The following is a 13,128-nucleotide window of genomic DNA, read 5'->3' as shown; positions in this document are numbered from 1 at the left end:
GTTTATCTGCCCTCCAAAATCTATTCTCCGAAAGGATAAAAGGTGAAACCGGACTGCCTTTACAGTTGGGTTAGCGCTTTCCTATGCAGTCTGAGTCTGGAAGAGCTAATCAAGGGGGATGACTCCGAGAACAGAGACACACCTTCAAAGGACAAAGAGTCTCAGTGGAAAAGTTAGTCCTCCGAGGTGACTTACTGGCCTCACGGAAGGGAAATATGTAAAAAGGGTTTGTCAAGAAAGAATCTCCTCAAAAGGGACTTAGAACTCAGTCAGTACTGGGGATGAATGGCAGGCACGAGCACGCGTGCAGGAGGGCCTCGCGCGCCTCCGCTGTTCCAGCTCGCCCTCTGCCCTCTGCCCAGGTTTGTACTCGGCGCTTTCGGGGGGGCCAAGCCGGGTCAGGCGGGCCTGTGGACGCGCGCGCGCCGCCGCCGCCGCCTTGGGCAGAGAAGGCGCCTCCGTCCTCGGGAGCGCGCACGCCGCGCCGAGGGGCCGGGCGCGCGCGCTCCCGCCGGCCGCCTCCTCCTCAGTCCGCCCCCTCCCTCGCCTCTTCCTGCCGTGCGGTCTTCTCCCCTCCCCAGCCCGCTCCGCTCCCTCCGCCCCGTTCCCTCCGCCCTCCCTGGGCTTCGGCGGCGGCAGAGTGAACGGGACGGGCCCGGCCGTAGAGCTCTGGGCGGCGGGTGGGACTCGGGCGTCTGACAGAGTTGTTGTTCCGGCACGGCCGCGGAGACGTGAGGTGAGGTGAAGGCGGCCTTCGGGGGGCCCGGGGGCGGCCTGACGGCGGGGAGCCGCGGTCCTGGAGGTTGGGAGGTGGACCGGACTGGTTCAGAGAGGGTCCGGGTGCGAGGCCCGGCCCGGGACCGGGATGCTGGAGCACCGGGGCGGAAGGCATCCGGCGGGCTCAGCGCCGTCGGCCGCCTCCCGGACCCCGGGTTCTCCGTGTGGCTTGCCCGTCGCGGTGGGGCCGCCGGGCGGGAGGCGGGGTTGGCGCCCCTCACCTGGGGCGGGGTGGTGGCTTGGGCGGCCGCCGCCTCCAACTGTGCCCTCCTGACATTGCCGCCGCCCCCGCCGGCGGCGGCCAGGACGTGGCTGCTGCGGGGCTCGCAGCCTCAGCACCCCCGGGTCCGGGGGGCGTGTGGACGGGGTTATTTCCTTACCCACTTGAAAGCGTCGGTTGGATCCCTTGTCCTCCCCTAGCTCTTCCCTTTCCTCCGCCCCGCGCACTTTGCTCCGTTCCTGCTGGCGATGCTTGTGGTTTTGCTGTCTGGGATAGGCTGTTTTTTTGGGCAGATCTCTACCTGCAAGGAATGCCCCGCTTCAAAGTAGACCGCGTGGGCCCCGACAGACACCCATCCACACCCACGCGCATGTTGTCCTCCGTGTCCTGATAACTGAGTCAAAGTTTCTGAGACTGTGCTGGTACTTTGCTCTGATCGTCAACGGTGCAGGGCTGGGCAGTGCGTCAGCATGTGGAAAGGGGCCACTGGCCATTGGGGAGGTGGCCAGGAGCAAGGAGGGCTGAACTGTGGAGAGTTCATTTGTCGTCTCAAGACAGTTTCGTTCAGGTGCTTATGTATTCTCTTTGGACTTCTCAGAGTTAGCTATATCAGAAAAAGTCTCAAATTTAGGCGATCGTTTTTCAGAATCGATGGTATTATGCAAATAAAATGAACCGCTAACCTTTAATGGTAAGGACTTGCTTGACATGTTTAGTGCTGTTTGGAAACAGATTTCAAAGCCTGAAATTTTTTTTTTTTTTTTTTTTGTGTGTGTGTGTCACTGGAAAGTTTAGATGATTTTATTGCATCTAAATTTTCTTGTGTATTGAGAAGAGGTAGACAGTCACATTTCAGAGAACACAATTTCGTGAAAACCTTAAGACTTTTCTTGTAGTAGTGTTTACATTTGTCATGCACTGCACTTCTGTAGAATGCTCAGTAATCGTGATCAGGAGGTACAGACAGTCAAATTGGAAGTGGATTCTACTTGAGGAAAATACTGGTTTATAAGCTACCTGGAAAGGGAAATTGGCCTGTGATTCATTATCTTAGTTGAGTTCTCTGTATGAAACTGACATTGAAGTTGCAAAGAAGAAAGGCTAGATGGATTTAATGTAGTGTATGTTATTACAAAATTGTACGTCTTGGGAAGCTAGCTAAGACTTTGAGTTAGATTGATGACCATATTAAATTAGTTCAAGATGTACTCTAATATACTGAATCATCTGGGGAGAAATAGATGTGTTTATCTGTGAGCACGTTGTAAAGCCTAATCTGTGCTCTGGGAAGCTGCAAATAAGGTAGTAAGTTCTAGTATGAGTGAGGGAAATAGTAAACATACAAACAAGTGCAAAGAGACAGCTGTAGACCTATGACGTTTTTCTTTCCTTCTTTTTTTTTTTAAACATTTGATGGGAAAGTTCTGTATATTATGTTTGTGTTTTTTTCTGAGAAGTTTTGCTTGTTTGATCATTCCTTCGTGATTTATATCATTAGGGTGTTTTTAAAAAATGATTTGAAAGGTTGTACTATTTTTGTTGGGATAATTATTTGTTTTTAAAGATTTATTTAATTTTGTGCATTATCTTCATTTATGTCTGTGCACCCCTTCTGTGCCTGGTGCCAGAGGAGGCCAGAAGAGGGCGTCAGATCGCCTGGAACTGGAGTTACAGACAGTCCTTAGCAGCCATGTAGGCCTTAGAATTGAACCCAGGTCCTCTGGAGGAACATCTAGTGTTCCTAAACCATTGAGCTGTCTCTAGCCTTATTTACTTTTTTTTGGGGGGGGGGTGGCGACAGTCTTATATGGTAGCTCTGACTGGCCTGAACTCACTGTAGCCCACACTGAACTTAAACTTACAGCAGTCCTCCTGCCTCAGCCTTCTCCACGTTAGGATTCTGGACATGTACCATGCCCAACTGTATTTATCTTTGAGTTACAGAGTATTATTAAGCAAGTGAAACAAGAGTTTTCATTTCTGTCAGCTCATTAGTTCTGAATTTGTGACTTCTGGAAAACTTTGCTTTGCCTGAAACTTGAAATGGTTTAATCGCTGTATATTTATTTGAACTCTCAGATCCTGCAGTGAGGCTGAAAGTCTTAGGTATGGGGGAGTAGTGAAAAGTGGAAATTCTGTAGTTCCAAGTACAAATATTAAGTGGAGAGATTAACAGATTCTGCATACTGACTCAGAAGGGAGGAGCAGTTAGGTGTATAAAATTCTTGCATTGGAGGTCTAGAACTGGGACTGTTTCAGCCTACCATTTTCTTTTTAAAATTTCTTTTCCATTATTATTATTTATTTATTGTTTATGTTTATGAGTGCCTTGCCTGCATGCATGTGCACCGTGTGTGCGCGTGTGCATGTGCATGTGCATGTGGTGTGTGTGTGTGTGTGTGTACGTGTGTGTACCTGGTGCCCCTGGAGGTTAGAAGAGGACATTACATTCTCTATCTGTAGTTAAAGATGGCTGTGAGCTGCCATGTGTGTGCTGGGACCTCTGCAAGAGCAACATGTGCTCTTAACTGTTGAGCCAGCTCTCCAGCCCTCAGCCACTGTTCTTTAAGTTGTATGGAGATGAGGGCTTTAGGAGATTGAGGTCAATTAATACTGTAGCCTTTGGGAGTCCCAGCACAGAGTTCTTCCCCTGCCCCTATGCCTTACAGGTTTCAATCAGTTTTTGCATGTTTATAACATCTTTTAAACATTATTTTAAACTTGATTATAAAATGTATTGCCAAAAACAAAACAAAACAAAACAAAAGAACAACAAGAAAAACATCAGACACTGAAATTAACCAGACCCAGAGTATAACTCTTGTCTCATATAAATGGTTCAATCCCAGGGATTGAGGATACAAAGACTGAACATAGGACTTGTAATTGTTTTTTTTTTTTCCTAGTCTTTTTCAGACAAGGTCTTGTTATATAGCCCATCCTGGGTTCCAGTGCATATGTAACTTAGTCTGAACTCATGATCCTCTTTGCTTCTTGAGAGCTGGGATTTCATCACTATGCTTGGTCAACCTTTAGCCTTATGGTATTTGTCATGACAAATGGAAGCAGAAAAGACAGAGTTGAACCTGAGTGAAGACATACTTATTAAACTTTTATCTAAAACAACTTAGTTAAAATCTTCTTTAAAAAGATTTGCCTATTTTGTGTGTGTTCACATGTCTGTCTGTATATCACATGTGTTCCTGGTTCCCATGGAGTTCAAAAGAGGGTATTGGATTCCTTAGAATTGGATTATGGGCGGTTGTAAGCCATGGGTGCTGGAAATAAATTGTTCTTAACCCCTGGGCCACCTCTTCAGCCTGATATACTTGTTTTTTAACTTGACTGCTGTCTTTTAAGAGTAGACAGGAGTTTTGACCTTTTAACTATATTAAATAGTTAATATTTAAATTGGGTATATGTATGTGTACATTAGTGAATCCCAGTTACTACGAGTTAATAAAATTAAGCAGACTTATATCTCAACATTTTAATTTTTATATTTCACTTACTTTCTATATTGCTTATTCAGCCAACAAGATGCCACAATTGTTTGAATATAGCAATTTCATGCTTATGCTGATTCATTTTTTGGTTATCTTCTTCTTTTTCTTTTTTTTTAAATATATAAATTTTGGGGATTTTCCTAAGAAACATGTAGACATATTTTTAGTTGATTTAGAGTTAGATTTGGGATAAGATTATCAGTGTGCTTGAAATCTTGAGCCTTCTTATTTTCTAAATAGTCTTAAAAATAGAAAACACACTTTTTATAAATACTCATGAAAAAATCTGGCTACAGGCAGTGTTGTTGTGATAGACATAGTACAGCCAAAAATACATTTAGGAAACTTGTTTGCTCCTTATCCAGTTTAGCATGCTTAAGTAAAAAGTCAGAAAAGTATTTCAACAAAACCTGCTTTTCCCAGAGTATGAAGTCTGAACAGTAGTTTGTGAACTACACTGTCCCTTGCCTATTTTAAGCTCAGCAAGTACTACATGCCTTTAAGAGCAAATTAGGTTCAAAAAACTAATTCTAATGGAGAATTCTTAGTAATAGAAGTTCCATTGGAAAATGCAAGCTTGTGTTAAGACTTTGGGGAAAATTAGAAATAGAAAATTTGCTTTTTTTTTTAAACTGCATTGTTTCTAAACCACATACCTCCTTCCCATAATTTGTCTTACAGTAATATCAGTAGGTGTCTTAGCTGTCTTGTTACTTTCTGTTTTGAAAAGAGATATGAATTGTGACCAAAAGACTATAGCCAAGAATAAGATTTGCATACGTGGATACTGGGGTCATTGTACTGAACATTTAGTAAGCTGTTTTGACTATCCTCCACAGGATGAAATATTGAACATCTTATTTCTGCATGTTCTCTCTCTCTCTCTCTCTCTCTCTCTCTCTCTCTCTCTCTCTCTCTCTCAATAACAGTTTTGTGACATATTCCTTATCTTTTCAGGGCAGTGCTGATTGGCTGCTGACTTGGAACAGCAATTACACATATCTCTTTCTACCTAGCTCTGTGTTCAGTGATACTGTTATAGTGTTGTTTGAGTGGTCCTAGCAGGATTATTTATACTACGGGCAGCCAGAAAATAGTATATTTGGAGCTTTTTACTGTAGCCAGTTGTTAAATGTAAAGCACATTACTGGCTATAAACACTTTGTAATGTTCTTTTCATGCCATTTATGAGAAGATGCTAAGATTTAACTTTCCAATTAATTTTATACTCAGGTAAAGATTACCAGTCTCTTTTAAAACAAGCAACACCTCCACAAACATCCAAAACAAGTGAATGGACACAGACATACAAACTAGTTGAGCATATTTTTCTAACCTGCAGATGAATATACAAAAATCTAAAATCCAAAATCATATGGGTAGTTATTGGCAAAGTCAGGGTTCTGTGTTGGATTTTCCTATTTCTGTGTTTGTCTACCTCATAGAGACAGACTTTCACATAGCCCCACTTACCTCTCAAGTGCTAAGATCACAGACATGCATCATTACTCTACCTGGTCAGCCAGGGAGCTTCTGTTCTTTCCTGACCCAAGCTGCTCATTTAATTCAGTTCCAGTATTCTCTTAGGCAGTCTGGATAGAGATGAAAGAGGCTTGGTCCTTGACCTTGAAGCCTTCATGTTTATGTGGAAGATTGAATACGGGAACACAGATAATGCATGGCAGAAAGTAATGAGTGGTAAAGAGATTGGGGAGGTGGGAAAGGTTACTGTAGTTGTAAGGATAGGGGAACAAGACCTTTCAACTGTGCTTAAAAGAACAGGTAGTATTTGAACTTGTGGAAATAAGATGACTAGTTTGGAGAGAAGGGCCTTACTGGGCCACGAGCTATGGAGATCAGCCGGGCCGAGGTATGTGCAGGCAAGAGTAATGAAAGAGCTATGTGACAGTCACCCTCAGAGCCTAGGTTAAGAACCTAGGTGTACAGTCAGAATGGCTAAGATTAAAAATTCAGGAGACAGCAGGTGTTGGAGAGGATGTGGAGAAAGAGGAACACTCCTTCACTGCTGGTGGGGTTGCAAATTGGTAAAACCACTCTGGAAATCAGTCTGGCGGTTCCTCCGAAAACTGGGCACCTCGCTTCCAGAAGATCCTGCTATACCACTCCTGGGCATATACCCAGAGGATTCCCCAGCAGGTAATAAGGATACATGCTCTACTATGTTCATAGCAGCCCTATTTATAATTGCCAGATGCTGGAAAGAACCCAGGTATCCCTCAACAGAAGAGTGGATGCAAAAAATGTGGTATATCTACACAATGGAGTACTATTCAGCCATTAGAAACAATGAATTCATGAAATTCTTAGGCAAATGGATGGAGCTGGAGAACATCATACTAAGTGAGGTAACCCAGACTCAAAAGGTGAATCATGGTATGCACTCACTAATAAGTGGATATTAACTTAGAAAACTGGAATACCCAAAACATAATCCACACATCAAATGAGGTACAAGAAGAAAGGAGGAGTGGCCCCTGGTTCTGGAAAGACTCAGTGAAACAGTATTCGGCAAAACCAGAACGGGGAAGTGGGAAGGGGTGGGTGGGAGGACAGGGGAAGAGAAGGGGGCTTACGGGACTTTCGGGGAGCGGGGGGCTAGAAAAGGGGAAATCATTTGAAATGTAAATAAATTATATCGAATAAAAAATTAAAAAAAAAAGAAACAATGAATTCATGAAATTCTTAAGCAAATGGATGGAGCTAGAGAACATCATACTAAGTGAGGTAACCCAGACTCAAAAAGTGAATCATGGTATGCACTCACTAATAAGTGGATATTAACCTAGAAAACTGGAATACCCAAAACATAATCCACACATCAAATGAGGTACAAGAAGAAAGGAGGAGTGGCCCCTTGTTCTGGAAAGACTCAGTGAAGCAGTATTCAGCAAAACCAGAACGGGGAAGTGGGAAGGGGTGGGTGGGAGGGAGGACAGGGGAAGAGAAGGGGGCTTATGGGACTTTCGGGGAGTGGGGGTCTAGAAAAGGGGAAATCATTTGAAATGTAAATAAAAAATATATCGAATAAAAAAAAAGAACCTAGGTGTTTTTCTTTCTACTTTTTAATTTATCTTTTATATCTGGAGTCATCTAGTACTTAGCATAAAACAAGCTTTATATGCTATGTTCCTGATTAAAAACATGACCCTGAGAGAGTGTAGGTATATTTACGGTAAAAGCTGAGGAGAAAAATTGTAAGTTAGAGAAAAAAAACCTTGAGTTTATTGATTCTCAGTATGTTGGAAAGAGAAAAATCTTTTGTTTTAAAGAAGATATTATGTTTTTCTTTCATTTTGCTTAATTCAGTAGATAGCATCAAATTGGCTATACCAGAGCAGGAAATAATTGTGTCTACAAAGATCTTCTAGAATGTGGTTTCTAAATGACTGGGTCTTACATTTTTGAGGCTGTTCTGGTTCAGGCAGAAAGGTAGGTTTTGAGCTACTAGCTTCAGAACTTAGGGCAGCAAGGTAGAAATTTCATACTAAATCTAGATGTGAGGGTTTGGGGGAGTGAGTAAGGGTGTGTGTGTGTGTGTGTGTTGTCTACATGTGCATGTATATATGTGTATTTTCATGTGTTCAGATGTGTGGGTATATGTGTGTAACAGTCAAAGGTTGATGTCAGGTATCTTCCCTGATGGTTTTGCTGTATGCATTGAGGCAGGGTCTCCTGAGCCCAGAGTGTGGTGATTGTGCTAGTGGAGCTGTCCAGCTTGTTCCACTGCTTCCTTGCCTCTCTCTCTGACCTCTAGGATTATAGATGGGCTTGGCATTTACTTGGGTACTGGGGACCTCATGTTTTTATAGCATACATATTACCCACTGAATCATCTCTCAGACCTTAGGGATTGACTCTTAACCCCAAAAGCTTTCTTGGATTTTAGTATTATTTGACAGCTAGTATGATTGATCATGCTTTGAAGTCTGTTTGGAATGTATGTTGTTCTGCAAGGACACTGGTGGCTAGAAATGAAGAGAAATGGCAGCAAGTTCTGTTTGTTTATCAGACTGAAACCCTGGGGGGCAGTTCTCAATCTTTTCTGTCTGCTGATTTCACACTTAGGCTTCTAACTAAAATCCTGCACAGTTTGAAGGAGGGTTCCTTTTCTTTGACCCTCCAGTTTTGTAAAGTTAAAAGTCCTCTTTAATGTTGCCTAGGTAACAGCACACACACAGACTTCGATAGCTCAGCACTGAAATGTGTGGAAAATTTTGGAAATCTTGGTAATGAAGTTGCTATAGTAAATAACTACTTGGTTGGTAAAACACAAGTGTTTTGGGGATGAACTGTGCTTCCAAAGTAAATATGAATCGTGTCATTGCTAAACTGTTTTTCTCATTTACTTAAGCTTCTGATGTGTTAACTACTTTGTCATGTCATTTTAGACTGTTGCAGCAGTCTCATGAACTGTTCTACATAGTAGACAGCACACCCGAAAAAGTGCAGTGAGAGTTTAGATGCAGCACACCAGCATCCTTCATATAAACTGAGTAGCTACTTAAGTAACCACAGTTTTTTTCTCTTTATGAGACATAATAGATCTTATTAATAGAGATTCTTAAAATGCCTTAAAAATTTCACCATACTCCTTTTTAAATATAAAATATTATGTTAATCTTAAGCAATGCAATCAGTTCTAAGGGTGTGCATGTGATATTAGTTGTTGGAATTTGTGATGAAAATATGGGTTTCTTGGTAGATGGCTAAAAATAATTGGTTTGGCTACTTAAAGACTATTATATGAAAGTAAGATAAAGCCTGAGAGGAGTTTCTGAATGCCAAACTCCTGGAGAAGAAACACATTTTACAAGGAAAGTAGAATTCATTCATATGTCAGTGAAACATTTTCCAATGTCATCTCTCATGTGCACATATATATGTCATTATATCCACACTTCAGACTTACTTTTACATGTTATACAAACAACAAACACAATTTTTATAAAAACATTCAGATATGTGGTTTTCAATTTTAAGGTTTAAAAGACGTAAAACCCCAACTTTTGATAAGCTATGTTGTAGAATGTTTATTGTATACTTTAATATGTCTTTGCCATTTTGAGGCCCTCTGTTAAGAACTTTTAAAAAAATGTAAATGGTTCTGAGAATGATTACTAGATGCATTTAAGCATACATGTATATATATGTGTGTGTATAATATGTTATAATACATATTAACATGTTATATTATGTTAACAGGGTCTTACTCTACAGGCCAAACTGGCCTTAGCCTCTTGTGTGTGGGGTTACAGGTGTATACCATGACTCTTGGCTCCGTGTTGTGTTAGTTTGTTTATTTCTCTGTAACTGAGTATTTTATTTTCTTGGTATGCTGTGATTATATTATATTCATAAATTAATGAAAAATCAACTATTGGCTAGAACCTATTCATATATTGGCAGACAGTGTGAATGCTGAGGTTTGTTTAGAGTTATTTAGTGACTTAGCAGCTATTTGGAACAGACTTCATCAATCTTTTCTCATGGAAAGATATATAGTCTCTCATTTTAAATCCCTGTCATATTTGTCTCACTTTCACTAGTCATGCTTAGAATAGTATTTTGCTTTGCTTTTGATCAGTTGGAAAGAAACATTATCAAGTGACAATGAAGAGTAATTTAGACAATGTCTTCTTTTCTTCAACCTTTCACACTGTCATACCTTAACACTACACTTGATCTTAGCCAAAATGATGATAAGCAAACCTTCTATGGAGAATTAGGCTAACATTAGCTTCTTAGCCAGGTCGATGGAAAAATAGAATTGGATATTATTATTTAAATCTTAGTTCACTTATTTGTTATACTGGTTAGTTTTTATTGTTAACTAGACACAAGCTAGTCACCTGGGCTTTAAGATTGGCTGGTGGCCATTTTCTTGATTAATGATTGATATGGGAGGGCCCAGTCCACTGTGGGCAGTGCAACCCTTGTGCATGTGGTCCTGGGTTGCATAAGAAAGCTGGTTGAGCCTAAGTGAGAGAGCAAGCCAGTAATCAATTTTCCTCCATGGCTTCTGCTTTAAGATTTTCCTTTGATTTCCCTCCATGATAGGCTGTAATTTGTAGGGTAAAATAAATTTTTTTCTCTACACATTGCCTTTTCTTTTTAAACTTTTATTCTTCTGACATGCCTTATATCCCCATTATAGTTTTCTCTTCTTCCTCTCCTCCCAGGCCCTTCATGCACCTCCTTTCTCCTCCAAATCAACTCCTCTGTTTCTCTTAAACCACCACCACCACTGCCACTGCCGCCACCACCGCCACCACCACCACCACCAGGCCTCTTAGAGATAGCTGCCGAACATGGCCTAACAAGATACAGTTAGCCTGGGCACAAACTCTTATATCATGGCTGAATATGCCATCCCAGTAGGAGGAAAAGGGTCCTAAGCACAGGCAAAAGACTGAGACACAACTCACTCCCATAGTTGGGAGTCCCACAAGAACATTAAGCTACACAACCATAAGATATATGCAGAGGACCTAGCTCAGACCCTCACAGGGTCTGTGTTTGTTACTTCAGTTTCTATAAGCCGATGAGCCCTGCTAAGTTGATTCTGTGTGCCATGATCTTGTGATGTCCTTGACCCCTCTGGCTTCTACAATCCATTCTCCCCATCTTCTGTGGGGTTCCTTTGGCTCTGCCCTCCCACATTGCTTTTGGTTACAAAACATTTGCTAATAACTAGTGATTTTAAAGAAACTCTGCATGAGTTATATAGCTTAGTTTTCATTGACTCTAGGCATCTTAGTTTTCCTTTAAAGTTCTGAAATGTCCATTTCTTGTCAGCATTGTCATTAGTTTTGATATATAAAACATATTTCTCTTGGTGCATTTGGTATTTTGAACAATAAATTTACCATCTTTACCATTTGAAGATAAAAGGATAATCTAACTATAGCTTATAGAAATGGGATTGTTAATATGTTGATTGCTCTTTTTTAGAATGAATTTCATTACCCTTTTGTGCTTTGTTCCATTGAGTGTTTTTTTTTTTTTTTAAACTTTAGCAGTTTTTCAGCTTTTTGGTTTTGTTCTGAAAAAAGGTAAAAATAGCACCCTTTATTGATAGGTGTCATAGCAGATGTTTTCAAACCTAGCACTTGGGAGGCAGAAGCAAGAGAATTGGATAACATAATCTGTAGAGTGAGTTCTAGGCTAGCTAGGGCCACATTAAAAGACCATGTCCTAAAAGAACAAAGTAAAGCAAAGGTCAATGTTTCTTTTTTGTTCTTCTGTATATAAAAATAACAAGCCAGTATTATTTATATCAGGGTAGTTATTATATAAGATACTATACATTATATAACTAATCTTTTTTCTTTTATTTATTTTTGAGTATGAATGTTTTTTTCTGCATGTATGTATGCATACCTTGTGTGTGTGTGTGGTGCCAACAGAGGTCAGAAGAGGGTGTCAGATCCTCCAGATATGGAATTATATAGATGGTTTGTGAGCATCCATGTGGGTGCTGGGAACCACAGCCAGGTTTTCTGCAAAACCAATAAATGCTCCTAACCTCTGAGCCATCTTATAAGTAAATATATGAAGTAGGAGCTGTTAAATATTGCTAGTTTGCAGAAGAGAAAGTGATCTTACAGAAATCTAGCTACTTACCTACTATTGTACAAATCTCTATAGAGCTTTCTTGCTCCTAGACTTGTCCTGTAGTGATTCTCAACAACTCTGTTACATGTGTTCATGATAATCAAAAAAGCCATGATCTACAAAAGAACAGACATGGTATATTCATGTTATTAGGCCATGTCTGAAATCTTTCATTGTGTTGCTAAGTTGTAATTATTAATCAGTAGTGGTACCATAGGATAACAGATGAAAACTTGAATGACTATTATCTGAGAAGTAGGAGACATATTTTTTGTTTGTGTAGATGATGTATTATTAAACTATAGAGGAAGAAAGAAATATAAAAGCATATATAAGAAACATGGGTTAAATGATTTGTAGTATTTTGAATTGCAATGAAGAGGATATTAGGTGACCTATAAGATTTTTTTCTCATCAATCTCTTCTTTGTGTGTGTGTCTAATTACACTTTTTATTGTTAGACAACCTCCATGACTTTTTGTTTTCTTTTTTTTAAGATTCATTTAAAAATCTTATATTTATCTGAGTACACTGTAGCTGTCTTCAGACACTCCAGAAAAGGGAATCTGATCCCATCACAGGTGCTTGTGAGCTGCTATGAGATTGCTGGGAATTGAACTCAGGACCTCTGAAAGACCAGTCAGTGCTCTTAACCACTGAGCCATATCTTCAGCTAGACTCTTTGTTTTCTTTTCTTTCTTTCTTTTTTTAATATATATATATTTAATATATATGAATACATTGTTGCTGTCTTCAGACACACCAGAAGAGGGCATCAGATCTTATTACAGATGGTTGTGAGCCACCATGTGGTTGCTGGGAATTGAACTCAGCATCTCTGGAAGAACAATCAGTGCTCTTAACCTCTGAGCCATCTCTCCAGCCCTCTTTGTTTTCTTAAAGCAATTCTAGCAATCTCTACTTTAGATAAATAAGGTCAGAATAGATGAAGAGCTGAAAATGACATCAGTCACATGATGTTGATTTTGT

General features: G+C 40.5%; 1 protein-coding gene across 9 annotated transcripts in view; it reads left to right on the top strand.

Annotated features, from left to right (window-relative positions):
- Positions 1-340: 340 nt before the first annotated feature.
- Positions 341-13,128, top strand: part of Rabgap1l (RAB GTPase activating protein 1 like) — a 622,756-nt gene continuing 609,968 nt past the window's right edge. For 3 of the 9 annotated variants that reach the window (XM_052199896.1, XM_052199898.1, XM_052199891.1), the window contains exon 1: positions 645-736. The gene's annotated coding sequence lies outside the window, so the exon portion shown is untranslated. Of the gene's footprint in view, positions 363-644; positions 737-13,128 lie in introns of those variants that run through there. The other 6 variants (XM_052199890.1, XM_052199899.1, XM_052199897.1 and 3 more) reach the window with 4 other exon arrangements.

The sequence above is a fragment of the Apodemus sylvaticus genome, chromosome 12 (genome assembly GCF_947179515.1).
Source record: "Apodemus sylvaticus chromosome 12, mApoSyl1.1, whole genome shotgun sequence".
Classification (NCBI taxonomy): Eukaryota; Metazoa; Chordata; class Mammalia; order Rodentia; family Muridae; genus Apodemus; species Apodemus sylvaticus.
The sequence above is the reverse complement of the archived record's forward strand: the minus strand, read 5'-3'. Positions and strand labels throughout refer to the sequence as shown.